This window comes from Danio rerio, chromosome 4, assembly GCF_052040795.2.
Source record: "Danio rerio strain M-AB ecotype USA chromosome 4, GRCz13ab, whole genome shotgun sequence".
In the NCBI taxonomy this organism is placed as follows: domain Eukaryota; kingdom Metazoa; phylum Chordata; class Actinopteri; order Cypriniformes; family Danionidae; genus Danio; species Danio rerio.
The window spans coordinates 8,972,104-8,993,061 of NC_141024.2; the positions used below are offsets into that span (position 1 = coordinate 8,972,104).

Genomic DNA, 20,958 nt, shown 5'->3' on the forward strand with positions numbered 1-20,958 from the left:
TTGTGGATTTATGTAAAATGTGAAATACGACTGTAGTTTGTCCTGGACAATTTTAGACTTAATATTAACACAGGCTCATTTTGAAAAAATACCCCTATATACGTTTCTGGAGATCCCAGACGGATTTCGCCTTTAAAACGAACGCTACGGATCAGTATGAAGTTGTTCCTTTTCGCGATTACCAGCTGACCGCTTACCTGCATGTGGACGGCTTTTCCGCTGTTACCAGTTTGTAGCTCGACACATACGTCGGCGGACTTGAGATGCAGAGCGTAGTTGACGGCAATGACAGGGTTCGAGTCCGGTAAAGAACAGTTCCAGAAAAGGTGAAAGACAAATAACAGAAGGCAAGAAATATTATGAACAACTAAATAACAGGGTGAGAATGTGGTAAAATCTGAAAACATGGTAAAAAATCAGGCGATGGGTTTTGTTTTTCTGCATTGCTTTTCAAAACACTGCGGTTGTGTTTAGAGAGGGTGGTGGGCGGGTCATTCTGTACTTTTGAAAACACTATTGGTTGGGTTTAGGGAAGAGGGGCGGGGGTGTTGGTCAGCCGGTCAAAAGTGGCCTCTGGTGGACTTATGTGAGAACAGCAAGTGCGAATGACACGAAAGAAAAAAAAAAGCATCCACAGCTGCCTCTGTCAGATTTTCTAATACAAAAACTACAAATAAACTTGGCTCCTGGGATGTATTTTGCTCTCTTCAGAAATGTATATATGGGGCATGTAATTGGAATGAGCCTGGGTTGCTTATCTACTTTTTAAAGTACTTTTTTTCTGGTGGGAAATCGAGTAATTGCTGCAAATAATAAGGATGATAATGATAATAATAGAAATAATAATAACAGACTTCACTTAACAGAACAATATTTAAATTATATAAATTTTTCAAAATCTTTTATCAGTAATTTATGAAATCTTAACTAAATAAAATCATAATTTTCTATCAGTATGTCTTCTGTTTGGTGAAGTAAACAACACTCAAAAATGCTGTGATCCACACAATTCCTTCATGTTGTCCCAACACAAATCGATTAAGTTAATTTAATTGTTTTACAAATTTAAGTGGATTGAACATAAAAAAGTTAAGTTGTCCCCCAAAAAACTTAAGAATTGTGTTGTTTAACTCTATTCAATATTAAATAAGTAGTTTCAACAAGCAGCAAATGTATTTTTGTGAGTGAATAGCACATAAACTTTCTTGAAAAAGCCTTAAAAAGTTAAGATTTAGTTTCCAAAGCATCAAAGTAATCCATCCATCCATCCATCCATCCATCTATCCATCTATCCATCTATCTATCTATCTATCTATCTATCTATCTATCTATCTATCTATCTATCTATCCATCTATCTATCTATCTATCTATCTATCTATCTATTTTTAAATCAGGATATTGGAATGATTTCTGAAAGATGATTTTGACAATGATGTTTTACACCAGAAAACAATTATGTCTGCAAAGTTGTTGCAAACAATTTGTATGTGGTGAATTAAAACAAACACTTAAAAATTGGCAATGTTTAACTAAATCTGTTTGTTTAAATTCAGCCCGAATAAATTGTTTACTACAACTTAACCTAAAAAAATAGAGGAATTATCAAAATCCAAGAAATCATCATTAACATAAAATCAGTTGGTGAAAATTCAGTAGTGACATTAGAGAAACTATTACAGTATTTTATCAAATAAATGCAGATCAGAAACTCATGCAAACCATAGTAAAAAAAAGTCTGAATTATTCCACACTCTTGACCTTTACTGAGATAGATGATATCTACCCATGCGTGTGTTTTGAATAAAGTGAATCAATCTTTCAAAACTCTGGACAAGTTTTGATTGAGTTTCCAAAGTATACCCAGGCCTCTGCCACAATAAAGATCATCTCTCTTATAAAAACTAATTACTACAACTTTATTGGCTGACTAATAGGAGCAGCGGTCGGGACACTAGTCCAAGTGTTCGTCAAATGGGAACGCGCTGTTGGAGGACTGTGGTTTCTCTCCCTCCCCTGTTTGGAAGCTGGAGAGATGGGGAGGGCAGGCCCATGAGTAGGCAATGCACAAACTAGTCAAAACTCAGTCTCTCACCCCCCTGCCTGCGGACTGAAGCAGTCGCTGGAGTTTTCTTCGACGTCTGCTTTTAGTGCTTTCTGTAAGCACCGGGGTTTTAGGTTAAGAGCCCGAGCAGCCTCTGGACAGAAAAGAGGGGGGAAGTTTGAAAACATTTCCAGGTATCCTGCGCAAAACGAAGGATTTAATGCTGAACTTCTGAAAGTTGTGAATGCATGAGGTGGACTGATTGACTCCAGACTGCTTTTGTGTACTAATTTCTCTAATAAGCAGCAAAAGGCTTTAGTCGCTCCGGTTGCGCTCCCCACGCGCAGCGCGTTTGTTTGCGCTCTTGTCAAACTTATCGAAAGTTTAATTGACACCTGTTGCGTGACGCCGTCATACACTGAAGCGCGGTACGTTTATCAAAACTTTCAACCGTTTTCACCGAGTGACTTTCGCGGAGCCTTTTTTTATTCTCACTATGGACAGCGCCGGACTGTTTTGGAGTATGTCTTTGGTTTTCTAAGTGAATGAAACACTGGAAACTCTAGTGCCAAGTTAAATTGTTCGGAGGTGGAATTGTCTAACATTTTCTGAAGTTACTCCTACTTTGTATGCGCTTCAAAAGAACATCACGCAGAGCCAGAAGACCAGGTTCAGCTGTCAGGACTTCAGCTCTGGAACTTTTTTGGAGACGGATAGATCGACATCTGCTAACAAGTAAGCTAGTTACTATCAAGCCTCTCACAGTTGTATTGTTTGGAAGTGCTGTTTGTTTCTGTTGCCTTGAGCTTTCGGCTGATTCAGAACATGCCTTGAGAAAAGTTTGTACCGGCCAGGCTTCATCTCAAGGTTCCTAAAAAAATATGTTTTTGCCTTAGGCATGGGCCAAAGAGGAGTGAGTTGTAGCACCATACGTTTGAGCAATTGGAAATGAGCTACATGAGTAAAAATTGCTGTCTGACATGTTCACCACTTTACAGATGTGACAGCACAGGTTGTAAGACTTTTTAAATCTAACTTATTTTCCCGAAACACATCTGGAGTTACAGTTTGCGATTATGTTGACATATATTAAATGATAAATGGGTTATTATGTGAATCAGCAGTTCCTCGTTTAACATTACAATCTTTATTACGTGTTTTAGTTCAAACAAAAAGAGCCTGCATTTGACACAGCGACTAACAGTCGCACAATTATGCTTAATGCATCTCTTCATTTTAAGAATTACTTATAAAATAAATTTAGACGTTTAGTTTTTTTCTTTTGATTAAAAATGCACAGAAGTAATTAATAGTATTTTGTTACAACTTAACTGAGCCTATACTACAAATCTTTTCTGCATATAATATGCGTGCTTTTTATTATTTGTGTTTTTACTATTTGTACGCGCAACTCTCCCCTTTCTTTGTGCTTGATATTTGTTTACTTAGTTGAAGTATAAATTATAGATTTATGAAGTTTTTATATGTGTAAAACTCATGTAGGCCTATTGGATATCTTTATAAAGGCACATAGCGCATAAAATCCCGCAGTTACAGATGTTTAAATCGCGCCCCGTTCTCCGTTATGCTACTATCGGGTTTTATTTATCCACTTAGGCTACAACATAATCGTTGACACTCATATCCTGTTAATTTTTTAATGGCCCAATGTTGACTTGTTGAAAGTGACTCACTCTTTGCACAGTTCATTTTAGACTGTGTTGCTAAAATAATTAGAATCACTCACCAGTCTTCAGTCTCGATGGATGTGGGCACATCTTTCAAACTGAGCTCAAATGAATCTGAAATGATTTTTATCTGGATCTGGCCGAGATTTCCTTGCGAAAATACTTCATGTAATGTGTTGAAGCTGAGAAATGATTGGCAGCTGCTGACGTTTGGTGCAGCTTTTAAATAAGCCATCTGCAGTGTGTCAATTAAAAAGAATTCTCCTGCTTTTGAAAAGCACCAGTGTCCAAATTGTGGGCGTTTGAGGCAGCCAGACTCTCAATATCAAAGCTTAAAGCGTGAAGCCAAGTTTTTAATTTTTTTTTTCTTTAACAACAACTGTTATGTGTTTTCAAACATTTCAGTAACCCTAGAAATTACATTACAAGTGTGTGTCACTAAAGCAACGAAAGCATAAGAACTGTCATTACATTTTTCTATTATATATTTGCACTTAAGAAATACATGGCAAAACTATTAATTGTTTTTAGGATACGTCGTTAACACTGAACAAATTAAGATTGTCACATTAAACAAACTCCAATCGAAAATGCTGTAGGTTAGAAATACCTTTACAGTAATATACGCTGCAGAGAGATTTAAGTGAATAAGAAAATATGTGCTTTACACTTATCTCTCGATGACAAATTAAACCAAGCAAAAATGAGAGTGGCGAAAAAACAGCTGTTAAGAAAGCATCTGACCATAATGATAAGCTCGAATTAAAGCCTCTCTTTGCTTGACACATTAACAAACTAGATACCTATAGACCATTTTGAGGGATGTAAACAATAACATTTGTCCTAATCTATTTCCAGTTTTATATTTTTAAATAATAAAATCCAAAAGGGTCCATGTTGATTAAAAAAAATATATATGACAGCTTTGTTAATATTTGTTATGACTGAATCACCTCTTGTTACAGTTCTAAAACAGTTTGACTACAAGCAGAAACTGTTCATGGACTAATGATATTGCCATGCTGAAATGGTCTATGTTTTGCATTATCTTGAACATTATAAGCTCTTGTTATGTGAATAGAAGAAAAGTTCTTGGAAGTGCACAGAAACGTCACATAATTATGATTTTCCCCAGAATTAAAAACAAAATCAGTCAGGTCTTCTTAAACAACTTGGGAAATTTTGGAAGTTTTCAAGAAGTTAGTTGAAGGTTGTTCATTCATAGACATGAAAAAATATATTAGTTTCCTATATATATGTAAATCTTACATATAGACAATAAAAAAACTAAAAAAAAACTGATGAGCTGAAATGTAGAGCTGCACAATATATCGTTTCAGCATCGATATCGCAATGTGAGCATTCGTAATAGGCACATCGTGAGTATATGCAATGTTTCGTCCAGATTAAAATTGATTAAAAGTGACTGCGTGAGGCTTTTAAAAGCATTCATGCATACGAAAATATTCCACTTATAACTCTAAAAAATAAATAAAGAATAATGTTATTCAGATGTTTATAAAACGAAGGCAATACAGTATTATTTTACGCTTGATTATTTAGTTACTTTTGTTTGGCGCCTGGGAAAACAATGTAATGCTGTTTCTTTAATTTGTATATTTTTCTTCATTGAATTAATTAATGCTTATAGATTGTTCATTATAATTTATGTAGTCCCCTGCAGAATCATCTCAATCGATCTAAAATTATAAACTTTTTCCAAATAGTTATTCAACTCATCTAGTCAAATTGCATCCATAACACAATGTATATCACAGAATAAAAAATATATCACAATGTATGATTTGTCCAATATCGTGCAGCCCTACTACAATGTCTCATCTAATTTCAGTGTTCTAATTAATAATTGGGCTATTGAAATAATATAATTCTGTTTATTAATAAGTAATATTTCCCCCTCTGAAGTGTTTAGTTTGGATATAGGTTAGAGTTTTGACATTTCCTTGGGAAAGGACATTTGCAAATCTCAAAAGTAAAACTATTAACTGTCCCAAAGATTTGTGTTGTTTAAAGAATTTAAAGAATCTATTTACAGGATTTTTGCTTCACATAATTTTTTTACAACAGAATTGTACACTTTTTAACTTTAAATAATTGTTTTACAACTTGCACAGACCTTTAACTGGCCATGGACATTATGGTCTAGTCAATTTTTCTCAGAGTTACCAAACATTATGCAAGCCGCTCAGCGCTTCTGTTTTGTTTCATTATTATGAATATTTCTTGTTTTGCCCTCTCAGCTGTATTTGAATTTCTGTGTGTTTGTGTAATGTAAATCTACCTTTTCAGTGCCTCTGGAACGATAAGAAGATTCTTGTCTGCTCGGGCCAAAATAGTTTCTAACCGCAAAAATATAAACAGGTGTCGTTTAACCAAACACGTGAAGATTTAGATGTACTCCGAGGCTCTCTTTTATCAGCTCCAACCGAAGAACAGACAGTGGGAAGCAATATCTCCTGTCGTGTGTATAAACGCTGGCTGCGGGTTTCATTCCCCTATGCTGGCCATATAATTCATGTGTTTGTGTTTTACCTTTTCTTCCTGCCAGAGACTGTATTTGTGCAGGTTTAATTGACATGCGGGTCGTGCATTAAACGCATTACCCAGATGTGCCGATACATAAATTGATAGTTCACGCAAAAATTAAAATTACCTGGTCATTTATTCTGCCCCATGTGATATTAAACCTTTATGAGTTGCTTCTGTTGAACACATTTTGAAAAATGCTGGTTGCTGGCACCCACTGATGTCCATATAGAATAAAAATCAATATGTACATCAATGAGTGAACTATCCCTTTAAGTAACGTACTACTCTCCAACCACTCTTGGGTCTATTGCAGTTTTTAACTAAGGTCAAGAGGGTCTTGTACTGTTTGGTAACTTGCATCCCATTAAGCCATCTCAGTTTTAAGATCGTAAAACTCCCTTGTTTTATTCAGGACAGTCCTGGGTAAAGAGAGAGAAACGAGGCATCCATGTTTTATTTGATTATTCCCATTTGTTCTGCGGTGACGTGGTGATTTGAATCTAAAACTGTGTTACCCGTGGTGCGGTAAACATCTCGAGGATGTGTATGGAATTACGTTTGTTGAGGTTTTCCTTTTGTTAATGAGTTTTAAAAGAGTTTGTGGCCGCGTTCTTTGATCACGCAGCCCTGAAGCCTCGTTTTTGAAGCAAAAGGGCTCGGATATCTGATGGAGAGCTCGCTGTTTAGCTTTCAGATGTTTTTCGCCTCCCTCCTATACCTCAACCCAGGGTTTTCCCCTTTTCTCCTTCATACACGTCTATCTGTTTTTCTGCGGTATTTGGAATGTGACGGGGCCCGGCTTGATTAAGACATTGATTCATTTAATGAAATGTTTGAGTTCTGGAGTGGAATGAGAAGCTGCAGACACCAGTCGTGTTTCTGAGGCCAAAGCTCTGGGAAACCTCTCAAAAGCTGATTCAGAGAGATAAAACCGTCAACAGCCCACCTGCACAAGCCAACCTGCCTCTCTTGCCTGAGCACGCGCTCCTCACACACACATATATACATCCCACATCATCCACTGCACACACTCTTTGGCTCTCTGTCTGTTTTTCTCTTTCTCTCTCACTTACCTTTCCTTCGATCTCAGGAAAATGCATGCGCACAATCAGACCTCCACACACACACTCTGAATGCATCCTTTCCTTCAAACAGAACAGCATGAACCAGATGTCTCTCTAAAGTGTGACGATACTCCCCGCCAGGCCCTGCAGTCCATAGGCTTTTAAGTGCAAATAGTAGCACCCCCTGCTCACAGCCGCTTGTGTTGGCCTCTGACTCGATCATGTAAGCTTTCTGTGAGTGATTTAGAGACTGATAAAGGTGCCCACTTGCCTGGCCTGAGTTTGATTTGTCTGGTGTCGACGTTTGCATTTGACCCTCATGCTAAGAAATAGATGGTGCGCTGATGTGTGATGCCTGAGATCAAACACGCTGGCGGATCTTGTCTTTTGGGGAGAACAATCGGATTATGCCTGTTTCTTACAGATGCAAAGGGGCAGAATAAATTTGACTCGTATGTATGTTCACAATTTTTTTACTAAGCAATTTTGTGTATTTGTTACTCTTTTTTTCAAATATGTAAAACAAAGCATGTTGTACAAACTTTAATGGACTTTTTTCCCTCAAAAGCCAAAATAAAAATATATATCAGAGAGGTGAAATAAATAAATAAATAAATAAATTAATTAATTAATTTAATTTAATTTAATTTAATTTAATTTAAATTAATTTAATTTAATAAAAGCATGCATCTAAGAAATGTAAGGTAGATACACCAGAAAAAGTGATCATCTGATGCCAAACAGTTTTTCTCAGGGGTGCAGTAGGAAATAAGTTTATTGATCAAAGGTTTTGTAGATGGAGGGTAAGATGATTTCCAGTTAATCACAATTCATTTTTTTAGCCGTTTCAGCCAGAAGTGTAAAGTATTTTTTATAATGTATCTAGTAGTTCAGTATCCCCTAATATACAGATTCTAGGATCATAGCCGAGTTGGATATCTGTAACTTTTATATATTCCCAGAAATCAACCAACACAGGACAACTCCAAAGTATATGCAGCAACTTGGTTGCTTTGCACATTTGACATTTTGGGGATATATTAGAATTAAACGTGACGTTTTTTGGCAGTATAATTTGCCCAATGCAATATTCAATTCAATTCATTTTTATTTCTGTAGCGCTTTTACAATGTGGATTGTGTCAAAGCAGTTTAACACAGAAGATTATAGTAGATTGAAACTGTGTCAGTCCAGTTTTCAGAGTTTAAGTTCAGTTTAGTTCAGTTCAGTGTTGTTAAATTTTCACTGCTGAGAGTCCAAACACTTAAGAGCAATATATTAAATTGGATTTGTCGTATTTGGTACATTTGATTGTATATATAACATAATTTGCACTATATAAATGATTTTTTAACTGCATTCATTAAATATTACATATAAAGAAGTACATATAATATATTAATAACTATATATTTACAATTAATATATATATATATATATATATATATATATATATATATATATATATATGTGTGTGTGTGTGTGTGTGTATATATATATATATATATATATATATATATATATATATATATATATATATATATATATATATATATAAATATGTGTGTGTGTGTGTATATATATATATATATATATATATATATATATATAATTTTAAACTTTTAACACTAATTATTATATTATGTTATTATTTACATGTTATTATCTTTTATTTATATTTTAATTTTTTATATTTTATAATTAAATATTTGCAACTTAATTATAATTTTACCAGATTTCCCCTCAAAATTAGCATATAAATGTAGACATTAATTATATAAATATATTAATGCATACTTTTCTTTGTCAGTTTTTAAGAGGAAATTCGTGCAATCGTATGGACTTATTTACTTATTTACCAATTTAAACATGGTAAAATATGATAAACTGAAAACAAAACACACTATTAAGCATACCTAAACCACAGATTAGCCAAAACATGTAATAAACAACTACTCGAGTGGCGAGGTATGTTTAAAATTAATGCAGACTCTAGACTCTTGGTCAGATATCACCGGAATATAAGATTATGGGGATAATCATTTTCCCGCTATCCCAGACTTGTAATGCAACGTAAACTAAAATCTTGCCATGCTGAGCAGCTATTTAGCAGTTCTGCATTGCACTGCACTTATTTTTCCGCCAGAGATTATGGGCTCCTCACTGGAGATGTTTCCTAGCTTGTAATCATGTCAGAGACGGTGTTATTTGTTCAGATGCTCACAAGAAGCTCCAGCACCAGGTGTGCACTCTTTAAAACATGCCACTATCTCAACACCACCTGAGAATGGCAGGCTACGTTCATTGATTAGAGACATCCAGACTGTGAAATGCTGGTGTTCGGCCTCCTGACGTTCCCCTGTTGAAGGGCACAGCGTATCGACATCATGTCTGAATGAGAATGGGCTTGTCTCTCTGTGTGTTTACCTTCATCACCTGTGCTGCGTATTTTGACGTGCGTCAGCATCTATCACTCACATGCATATTGACGTCCTGTCCAGACACAGACCGTGATCAGCACAAATGTGCCACACGTCTCAGACGCATCATGAGTAATGCTGAAATTAGAGTGCTGCGTTTGTTGATGCAAACTTAGCATGACATCTATCAAGTGCAGTGTCACTGTTTGACCTTAACCATGCTTATGGCTAGCAACCTGAATTAAAACACATAGACATCATTTGAATGTACCTCTTTAGTTCACTGTAATGCAATATTAAGTATGTACGACCCTTGCGTTTTACTTTTATGATCTTATGATGGCTGTTTGATAAAATAGATACATGTTAAAGTGTTACAGACATATTACCAACTTGCCAAAGCATGTTACCAACTTAAAACATGCTAGCAACTTGTCAAGTCCTGTTAGATTTGTCAGAGTATATTTAATCCATAGCAATGTATTAAACATGCAAGTACAGATGTTAACAAGGTGCTAAAACATATTAGTGACAAGTTGAATTGTTAGCAATTGTTCAATTAGCAATAAAACTATGCAAGAAATGTGCTAAAACATGTTAGCAACAATGTTAGGAATAAACTAAAACATCAGAAACATAGCAACATGCTAAAACATGCTAGCAGCTTACCAAAATCTGTTAAATGTGTTAGCTAGCTACCTGCCAGTGCATATTAAAAGTGTGTTAAGACATGTGAGCGATGAGTTAAACTGTAAACAACACACTTAAACATGTTAGCAGCATCTCTAACTGGACAGGGAAGTCTTTACATGTTTAAAACATCAGCAGGATGGTAAAACATGCAAGCAGCTTGCCATAAACATACTAACAGTCTATAGTAATGAATTAAAACATGCAATTTCATGTTAGCAATGTGCTAAAACAAGTTAGCTGCAAATTAAATTGTTAGTAATTTTAAAACTACCATGTGCTAAAACATGTTAGCAACATGTAGTTCATAAATGAAAACATCAGAAACATAGCAACCTACCAAAATCTGTTAAATTTGTTAGCTAGCAACCTGCCAGTGCATATTAACAGTGTTTTAAGACATGTTAGCGATGAGTTAAACTGAAAACAACTTACCTAAACATGTTAGCAGCATGTCTAACTGGTCAGGGAAGACTTTACATGTTAAAAACATGTTAGGATGTTAGGATGGTAAAACATGCAAGCAGCTTGCCATGAACATACTTAGTCTATTGTAATGTTTTAAAACATGCAAATTCACATGTTAGCATTGTGCTAAAACATGTTGGCTACAAGTTAAATTATTAGCAATTCTAAACCTATGCTTGAAATGTGCTAAACATGTTAGCAACATGTTAGGGATAAATTAAAACATCAAAAACATGGCAACCTACTAAAATCAGTTAAATGTGTTAGCTAGCAACCTGCCAGTGCATATTAACAGTGTGTTAAGACATGTTAGTGATGAGTTAAATTGTAAACAACACACTTTAACATGTTTGCAGCATGTCTAACAGGTCAAGGAAAACTTTACATGTTAAAAACATGGATGGTAAAACATGTAAGCAGCTTGCCATAAACACACTTACAGTCAAGAGTAATGTATTAAAACATGCAAGTTCACATATTAACAATGTGCTAAAACATGTTAGCGGCATAAACATACTAACAATGTGCTAGAACATGGCAACCACTTTCAAAACAGCTTGCAAAACTCCCTTATCAAAATCATAGCAGTTTGTTAAAACAAAGTGATGTGCTAAAACATGTTATACATGCTGTCATGTTAGCATCTTGCTAAAACATGCTATCAATTTGTTAACTATGCTAATAGTATGCTAACAGTGTGCTAGACATCTCAAACGTGCTAATAACAGTGTTATTATCTAGTTTCCCCCCCTTTCTAATTGACTATAGTGCCTATAAACTTTAAAACATCCAGACATCAAGCTTTTACTTGAAAGTTAATCTTGAAGCTTTTAAGACTACTTTATACTCATTAACCAGGCTTTCTCAAGTCAACATCAAGGTTTGTGTTCAGAAACATTATATACTACCTTCCTCCTACTTTTTCAATCTGTCTGCGACCATGCCACAGCCGTGAAACAGTGGCTGTGGATGTTACCGGCGGAATAATACATACATGATGTTTCTCCCCACCAGGATGTATTGTCAGTGCACCATGGCGTCGGCCCAGTGTAAACACAGCTGTATGTGACACTTCTAGCCAGCTGTTAATTTGCGAGTGTGTGTGTTCACCTCCGGGTGTTAGGAGAAGATTCCCCATCGGCTCTTTAGCAGAATTGAGGGATATTCCCTCACATTAATCAACTATGCAAAAGACTGTGTGTTTTTTGTCTAAGATTTAAAGGTTATTCAGAAGAGAGGATTGATTTTGCAGATACAGCCTGCCGGTTGTGTGTGTGAGTAAGGCCTGTGCAGTCCTGCTCGAGTGTTGTAATGGATAAAAGCCATACTTGCGAATCTCTTCCCCTCGCTGGCAGATAATGATGTGCAAAATTGTCTGTCTTGATGGTGAGTGTCTGAGTGTGGCCTGGGCAGCAGGAAGGGTTTGAAGCGCAGCAGGGTTTCTGGAAGTTGTTGAAGGGTGCAGGAATGGATGATGTGCCTCTTTCTCCTGGTTTTATGCCCTAATTGAGCTTTGCTATGGCCCAGAGCCTGGCTCAGCAGTGTTTACAAAGACTCCTCTGTAATCTGGATATTAGCAGGCGACGTGTTTGCGTGTTTGTACGCGTGTTTGTGTATTCGCATGTACATATTTACAAGGGATGTGCACCAAGTGCTTGGAAGCGACTGCAGTGATCGATTGTGAAAACAACCTTTGCGCAGTGTTTTTGTCTCGTTTTCTAGGACAAATATATAAATGTTGAGAAATCAAGAAATATTTACTTGAGATGGAAAATGTGGGTCAAAGAATGAAAGCAGGTTCCAAGCATTGTAAGCAATAAAAGCGTAATTCATCTTTGATTTGTTTATTTTTCTTCAGTGTGTAAAATAAAATACATTCATTTATTTTCTTTTTCGGCTTGGTCTCTTTATTAATCAGGGTGTCGCCATAGCGGAATAAGCCACCAACTTATCCAGCATATGTTTTACGCAGAGGATGCCCTTCCAGCTGCAACCCAGGACTAGGAAACACCCATGCACTCCTGCATTCACACTCATACACTACGGCCAATTTACCCTATTCAATTCACCCATAGTGCATAGGAATCCCAACTGACATGCCAACACAGGTTCCACACAGAAATGCCAACTAACCCAGATGGGGCTCAATCGAGCAACCTTCATGCGAGGAGGCGATTGTGCTACCCACTGCGCCACCGTGATGGCCATAAAATGTGTATTGTTTGTCTCTGTGTAAAATAGATATTAGCTATCATATGTATGTTTTACCATGATTTACATAAGACACCCACTGAAATGTAATTTAGTGTAACAATAGAGGGGCGGCACAGTGGATCAATGGTTAGCACTGTCGCCTCACAGCAAAGCATAAAAAAAGTATACAATAATATGTTTATTTTATTAATGTATAGTAGTTTTATATGCTCATTCTGAGAGAAAATCGATTAAAATTCAGACTAAATTGCAAATATTTAATATAAAACACTATTGCCTCACAGCAAAAAGGTCGCTGTGTCGAACCCCAGCTGGGTCAGTTGGCATTTCTTTGTAAAGTTTGCATGTTCTCCCCGTGTTCGCATGGGTTTCCTTTGAGTGCTCCGGTTTCCCCCACAACTCCAAAGACATGCGCTATAAGTGTAAACAAAATTGGCCTTATTGTACGGGTGCAAATGTGTATGTGAGTTTGTATGGGTGTTTCCCAGTACTGGGTTGTGGCAGAAGGGCATCAGCTATGTAAAACATACGTATACCAGAATAGTTGGCGGTTTATTCCACTGTGGCGACCCCTGATAAAGAAGGGACTAAGCCAAAGGAAAATGAATGAATGAACGTAACAATATATTGCATGCCAAAATATTTTGTCAGTCATATTTAAAACAAGAATCAATCGATGACATTAAAAGTCGCTAATTAATGATCACAGTGCACCCCTAAAATACTAATTAATTGTCAATTTAAATCACTGTGCTCTTTAAATCTTTGAAGCTACCAAATTTTACAGATTTATGAGAAAAAAAGTTTAAATCTTTTTTTTATAATAAAAATGTAGTATGATTTCTTAGTATTATGATGTTTATATTTGTTAAGTATGTCATTTTAACATAAAACTGTTGCAATGAATTGCAATTGGACACATTGCACTTAAATTTTTATATTTTGTTGTAACAAATGTTATTAAAATTGAAAGGAGACACTTGTCTCTGCAATGGCTAACGATTTGCAAAATCTAACTGCAAGTCAATCCTTTGATTTTGATCTTCCCCTGGTTCTATACCATAGTCAAACTAGTTAAGAAGTCTAGCGGTGACACCAAAACATCCCAAACTTTCTGATCTTTCAAACAGGGCAAGATTTAATCCATCTACTTGTCTATACAAGTCTCACATTCAGCATGTTAACAGGAAAGATTTCTGTTCGGTCGGTACAGCAATGAGATCAGTTTTCACTGGCAGCCTTTCAATGAGCTTTCTCTCATTAATGCATTAAGTCGCACATTTTACACTCAACGCATTCTTTTCGTGATTTTGGAGGAAACTAAACCCCATTAGCTAGAAAAATGTGCCCGTAGTGTTTATTGCAGATCTAAACCAGAATGTTCTTCTCCTTGCACTGTGACTCCAGGCTGCATTTCATCATAAGCGATGGTTTCTGTTGGAAAGGTCTATATGTGCGTTTGTGAATGTTTGTGAACAGGAGTGTTATTATGCATTATGCATTTGCCTTTTTTTCTGTAGCATTGTGTTGCAGTTGGAGGGTTTTTGATGGGGGCAGCACTAAAGAGCTGCCGGGGGGGATTTGGGTAAGATGGAGCGCTTCTGCTCTGCACATTTAAACACCATGAGTGAGGAACAGGGTTTAAGAAGTGAGCTAAGGAGATTGCGAGGGCACTAGCAGAGCGCTGGTAATAGACTGGTATAATAGCTGTGTAAATCCTGCTTGAGCTCACACACACACACACATGCTCGCTCGCTCGCTCACATATGGCCACGCTTTCTCTAAAACACTCTCATTTTCTCCTCTCACATGTTTTCTTGTTCCTGCACCAATTGAAACACAATTTCCCCACAGTTTAGCTTCGCACACATACACTTCGCTAGACGAGAGACTGACCCCGCTGCCCCGGCCCTCACAGCAGCCTTAATTGGTGTCATTAAGAGCTCTGAAAGCCGGGAGATAATTGGCCGGGCCCACTTGAGCAAACAGGACTTCAATGGAGTCATTTAACAGCGTGATAGGGTGAGGGTCTGGGGAGTCCTGGGAAGAGGGCTGACAGCAAGAGAGGGGGAAATGGGGTGTTTGGGTTAAAAAAGGGCTTCTCTTAAACAAGATTTGGGGAGTTCACCTAATCTGGCGCTGTGACCTAGTAACACTCAAACACAATGCTGTGTTATTGTTCTAGATTTGCCTGCTCTGAGAGGTGACTGATGTAAAAATAATAGTAATAACAATTATAATCTGTCATTTTAAACATTCTGTGAACTTGGAAATGCTAAATAGCATCTAAATGTTAGGTTTAATGCAGTATTTTCTTGTCAGTGTTTAGATTTTATGCAGCTGAAGTGACTGAATTGAATTTATTTTTCTTGTTTAGGTCATTGCTGTTATAGATTCATTGATCTTAGAGTTTATTATTGTTTTGTATTATGCATTATAATTACGATTTAATATGTCTTTCTGTACATATATCTATGCAATCTTAAATTCAAGATATTTACTTGGAATAAAAAGTCGAAATATTCAAAAGGAAAAATAATAACAGTGAATTATTTATAAATTGAATTTATTGTCCTTGCCCTCACTGAAAAAAATATCCGTTAAAGGTGCAGTATGTATGTTTGACTCCCAATGGTTGAACTAGGTATTACACTCCTGGATCAAAACACACGCAAGCGCAGGTTGCCAGATTGAGGACCAGGAGTGCATGACAATAGAATATATACCGAAGTATGCTAAAGGACTTTTAATTTGCCAGTAACCTGGGTTAAGTGCTTCCGGTGAGCTGTATGCCATTGCAAAATCGGCGCATTTAAGGTCTGTTTTCTTTAAAAATCTCCACCGGCTGAGTGATATCTGATATAAAGTGGGTCTCAGATTGTACAAGAATCACTGCATTAAATTACATTTGTCCCCACCATGTCTTTATAATATTAGCATTTATTTTACCCCAGTATATTTAATGGAGCTTCTGCGCTAGCCTGCCTATTCTGACGGGCGCGTGCGAGTAAACAGTATTTTGTCTCATTTTACGCTTGAGCTAATAAATAAATGCCAAAGTCTATTTAACTGATTGTATTTTAATTACATTACAACATCAATTGTGTAATCGGAACTGTATAAAATGGAAAAAAGTCACAATAACCGGCCACCGGAAGTTTATCAGTATGGGAAGAACTAACCAACACCTGAAACACCGGGGTGCTGAAATATAATTGGCTAAAGTGGCAGTGGGTGGGTTAAAAGAACCAAACCAAAAACAGTCGTTTTGTTTAAAGCAGAATATCTGACTTAAGTGTTGACTTTCAGGTGAACAAGAATGTTCGCTTAGCATGTTTCTTAAATAACTGCAAACATGTTGGTATTTTCATGCTTTAGAAGAGTCAAAACGTACACACAGCACCTTTAATTATCAGCTTCTGTATTTTGTGATTAACCACTATTATTTCCTTTATTTTTATCAATTCCGTTATGGGGGTTTGATCTCTGCTCTGTCGATTCAGCTCTGCAGTTTAAGTGACTTTACAGTTGTCTTTACAAAGCGATTGACGTTGTAAAGACAATTGTAAAGTCACTTAAACTGCATATTTGAACCAATAGCTGCAGTTTGAACCAATATATTGTTTAAAAATATATAGAAATAAGTCTTGGCATTTTTTACCAAATTTTGTACATTCATTTACAACACCAATACAGACAATATATCATTTCAAACTATTAAAAATGTCAGTAAATGTCAGTAAATTGTTTAAAAAAAAGTTGTTTAAGGAAAGATCAAGGGTCTTCAATGGAATTTAAAAGCATTTTAAACAAAACATGAATGACAAAATAAGACAAAACTACTAATGTATTTATATGTTTTAAGCATAATCTCATTTTTTACACAGAACTTAATATATTCATCTATTACATTACAAATTGTTTCAGATATTTTCACTGCCAAGCAAGACCAGAATATGTAAGAAAATAGTTTTTACACAGCACACTTGGAACACCAACAATGAGAAACAAAGCATGAATGAAATGGGTGTCTCAGACTAAACATGCAATAGAATCTGTGGTTTTGTTTACAAAAATTCAATCCCAGTCTCTGAATGGCCTTTTTAAAGTGAACAGAGGCCTGCATGTGCCTGTGTCCACAGTTTTGTGGAGTCGTGGTGGGCATCAGGATGTTTTGAGGGACTCTGAGCAGCAGCAGGTCTTTTGTTGCACTCGTTTAAGATCGGGGTTTCCCACTCCACTGCCACAACATTAAGGCTTTTATTAAAGTCCCCTCACACGCTCACAGCCACATTCACACATTGGGAAGTTCAGGTTTTGTAGGGGGAAACTCTCATAGTGCAAAATAATGCTTTTCTTATGTTGTTGACTTGATTCTAGTCCAAATATCCACACATTCTTAAATCAAAAAACATTTTCTAGACATGTAAAACAATACTGCTTAAATTAAGTTTAGGTTAAGTGTTTTTCCTTAAAAAAAAAAAAAAAAAAAAAAGTTAAATAATCTGCCACTGGGCAAGAAGCAAGAAGGTCACTAATTCGAGTCAAGGCCGGGCAAGTCGGCATTTCTGTGTGGAGTTTGCATGTGCCATGTTTACGCAGGTTTCCTCCGGGTGCTCCGGATTCCCCTTCAGTCCAAAAACATGTGCTTTAGGTGAATTGAAACTAAATTGACCAACATAGGCTCATACTGAAAACATAGCCATATATACATTTCTAGAGATCGCGGATTATGTTGCCAGAGGTATGGCTTTTATGCTGTTACCAGTTTGTCTGTTTAATTCGTCATGTACATCAGTGGATTTGAGATGAAGAGAGGAGTTTATCACGATGGCAGGGTTTGAGTTTGGCGAAGAACAGTTCCAGAAAGTAGGTAAGACAAAAGCAAAAGCCAAGAAATAAAATTCACAAGTAAATAACAGGGTGGGAATGTGGTAAAGTCTGAAACTGTGGCACGATCAGGAGAGAGCTTCTCTTTTTCTGCATTGCTTTTCAAAACACTGCAATTGGGTTTAGGGAAGTGAATGGCCGGGTCAATCGGTGCTTTTGAAAACACTATTGGTTGGGTTTTGGAAAGGAGGAGGATGGGTGAGTCAGTCAGTTGACAGCGGTCTCTGGTGGATTTACAGTGGAACAGCAGACACGAACTGCACTCATAAGAAAAAATTGAGATCTCAAAAAGCGTACACAGTGGCCTCTGATGGACTTGAGAACAAAAAAACTGCCAAAAAAAAACAGCTGCTGGGATGTATTTGGCGCTCTCCAGAAATGTATGTAGCGGTACGTTTTTAGAACGAGTCTGGGTTGAAGTTGGCCATAGTGTATGAGTGTGTGTGAATGTGAGATTGTATTGTATTGGTGTTTCCCAGTACTGGGTTGCGTCTCCTGTGTAAAACATATGCTGGAATATTTAGCGGTATATTCTGCTGTGGCAACCCCTGAAACAGAGCATAATGAATCTGCCAGTGGGTAAAGTATAATGCATTTATTTCAAACAACAAACTATATTATGTTGCGGACCCCACTTTCAGATTGCTTCGCTGTTTTAAGGACAAACACATTCAATTTTAACTCATCATTTCTAAAAACAAAACATTTATTTACTTGATTTAAAAAAAAGGAAAATATTATTTTGCAGTGCAAATGTGAATACTTTTGAGTCAATAACATGCTCAATGTTTCATCATGCTGTTCCTCTTCAAAGCATCTCTTTCAAATCATACTCTTCTTTCAGCCTTAATGTGCTATTTTCTGCTTTCTAACAACATTCCTAATAACTCTCTTTCTCCTTGGAAAGCTTAAAGCCCTTGCCTCGGGCACATTTCACGTCTGATTTCACCTCATTGTGTGCTAGTTTACAGAAACAGCCTTTTCAAATAGACGAAGAGAATACGGGCTTGCATTATTCTGCGTTTTTTTTTTTTTTTTTTGGGAGCAATTTTGCATCATCACTTTCTCTTACCACCTCACCAATTCCAGCCTCTCGGTTGGGACGATGAAAAGATGGATTCTGACCCCACCATTAATAAGGATTAGCGGGGCAGGGAATGTTTGTCAGAGAGCCAGGCAGATCAAAGATGCTGCTCGGTGGACCATGAACCTCTCCGAACCCGTGATAGCAAGAGTATGTGGCCGTTTACACCAGCAAAAACAAACAACCAAAAGCAGCAACACCCCTGGACAAAGAGGCGGGTGTCACGGCTCGTCTCGGATGCACATCTTTACCGGCTGACCCCAAATGACACCGCAGGGGCCCCGCTCTGTGTGTCCCGGGGCCATACGGCTGTGTTGATCTATTGTAAATCACGCCTTTTTCTACCGGCCAAGCCAAACACGGCCCCTCTGAATGGGACTTGCTGGACTGCTAGTGTGGTCCTTCGTTTATTTGCCTCCACATCCACGGAGGCTCTTTTAAAGCGCCATTTAGAGCGTGCCGAAGGCCTCAAGACGACATTTAAAGCAGACTCTGCGGAAGAGACACAACAGGTGCTGCGTTGTGCATCTGCGTGTGTATTCGTGCGTGTTGGTCTGAATGCTGAATTAAGGTTCCCTCGGTGCTTTTCTGCATTCCAGGAGCGTCATTGTTATTACATGGCAGACAGACAGATGTTTAGATAGATGGAGAAATTGACTCTCAGTCTGCAAATCAGGAGGAATAATTATTAATGGCTCATTTGTATAGGCACTGACTGGTGACAGATATAGTGGATTGCAGGATGGCTATTATAATTTATTAAATTAACATAGATTATTACATTTTAAGATGTTTCTTTTATTAGGATTTATTTGCAAAGGTGTTAAGTTGTTTTCTATAAGATCTATATGAGCAGTTCCAGCGTTATGGATGTGACATTTGCAGTAAAATCTCAAAACATAAATTGACAGAGGAAGTATATGTCAACATTATATTGAAACATCTCTTTATATTTTTCAAAACGACTAGCCACAGAGTTGAGGGAGCAGAAAAATATCAATCTGAAAACATTTTGTATATTTTAAAGGAGGAAAATAAACATGCGTTATGGATGTGACAAAAAAGTCTGCAAGTTTACATTATACAAAATACTTTGTAGAAATTCTGTGAATTAAACTGCACAACCCAAAAGAAACAATGATAATCAAAATGATAAATGTTGTCTTTATAGAACAAAAATTATTGCTTTTATTTGATTTTACATTTTTGCATTTATGAGAAAAAAGCTTTGTTATGGATGTGACATCTCTCTCGTATGGATGGATGTGAAATCAAAGCCACTTGTATGACTTTGGCAAATGAAATATAATTGTTTGAAAACACTGGCAGATACATTTTTGATTATTTTAAAGCACTGTAAAATGCAAGCCTACACATAAAACGCAGAAACAGTTTTGCTATTTTGGCAAAAACGTTTTTTTTTTTTAATGGCAAGGTTGACATTTGCATGCAATTGCTCATAATTAAGTTATATAAATTATTCAGATAGATACACTCAAAAACATGTTGCTGCTTGTTCAAAAACGTATTTAAAATAAGCTGAATCAACACAGTTTTTCTGTCTTTTTTGTGATTAACTTAGTTTCAGTTCAATCCACTTCAATTTTGAAGATCTTTGTGATTTGTTTTGGGAGAACATGAAGGAACTGTGTGGAACTCAACATTTTTACAATGTACATGGATGGATGGATGGATGGACGGATAGACGGATGGATAGACAGATGGATAGATGGATGGATAGATAGACAGATGGACAGACGGATGGACGGTGGACAGACAGACAGACAGACAGACAGACAGACAGGTAGGTAGGTAGGTAGGTAGGTAGGTAGGTAGGAAGATAGATAG

At 36.8% G+C, this 20,958-nt stretch overlaps 1 protein-coding gene across 4 annotated transcripts in view; it reads left to right on the forward strand.

Moving 5' to 3' along the window:
- The first annotated feature begins 2,040 nt into the window (after positions 1 to 2,040).
- wnt5b (wingless-type MMTV integration site family, member 5b) overlaps positions 2,041 to 20,958 on the forward strand; it is a 139,027-nt gene continuing 120,109 nt past the window's right edge. For 2 of the 4 annotated variants that reach the window (NM_130937.3, NM_001362273.2), the window contains 1 exon segment: positions 2,041 to 2,777. The gene's annotated coding sequence lies outside the window, so the exon portion shown is untranslated. 4 annotated transcript variants of the gene reach the window in all.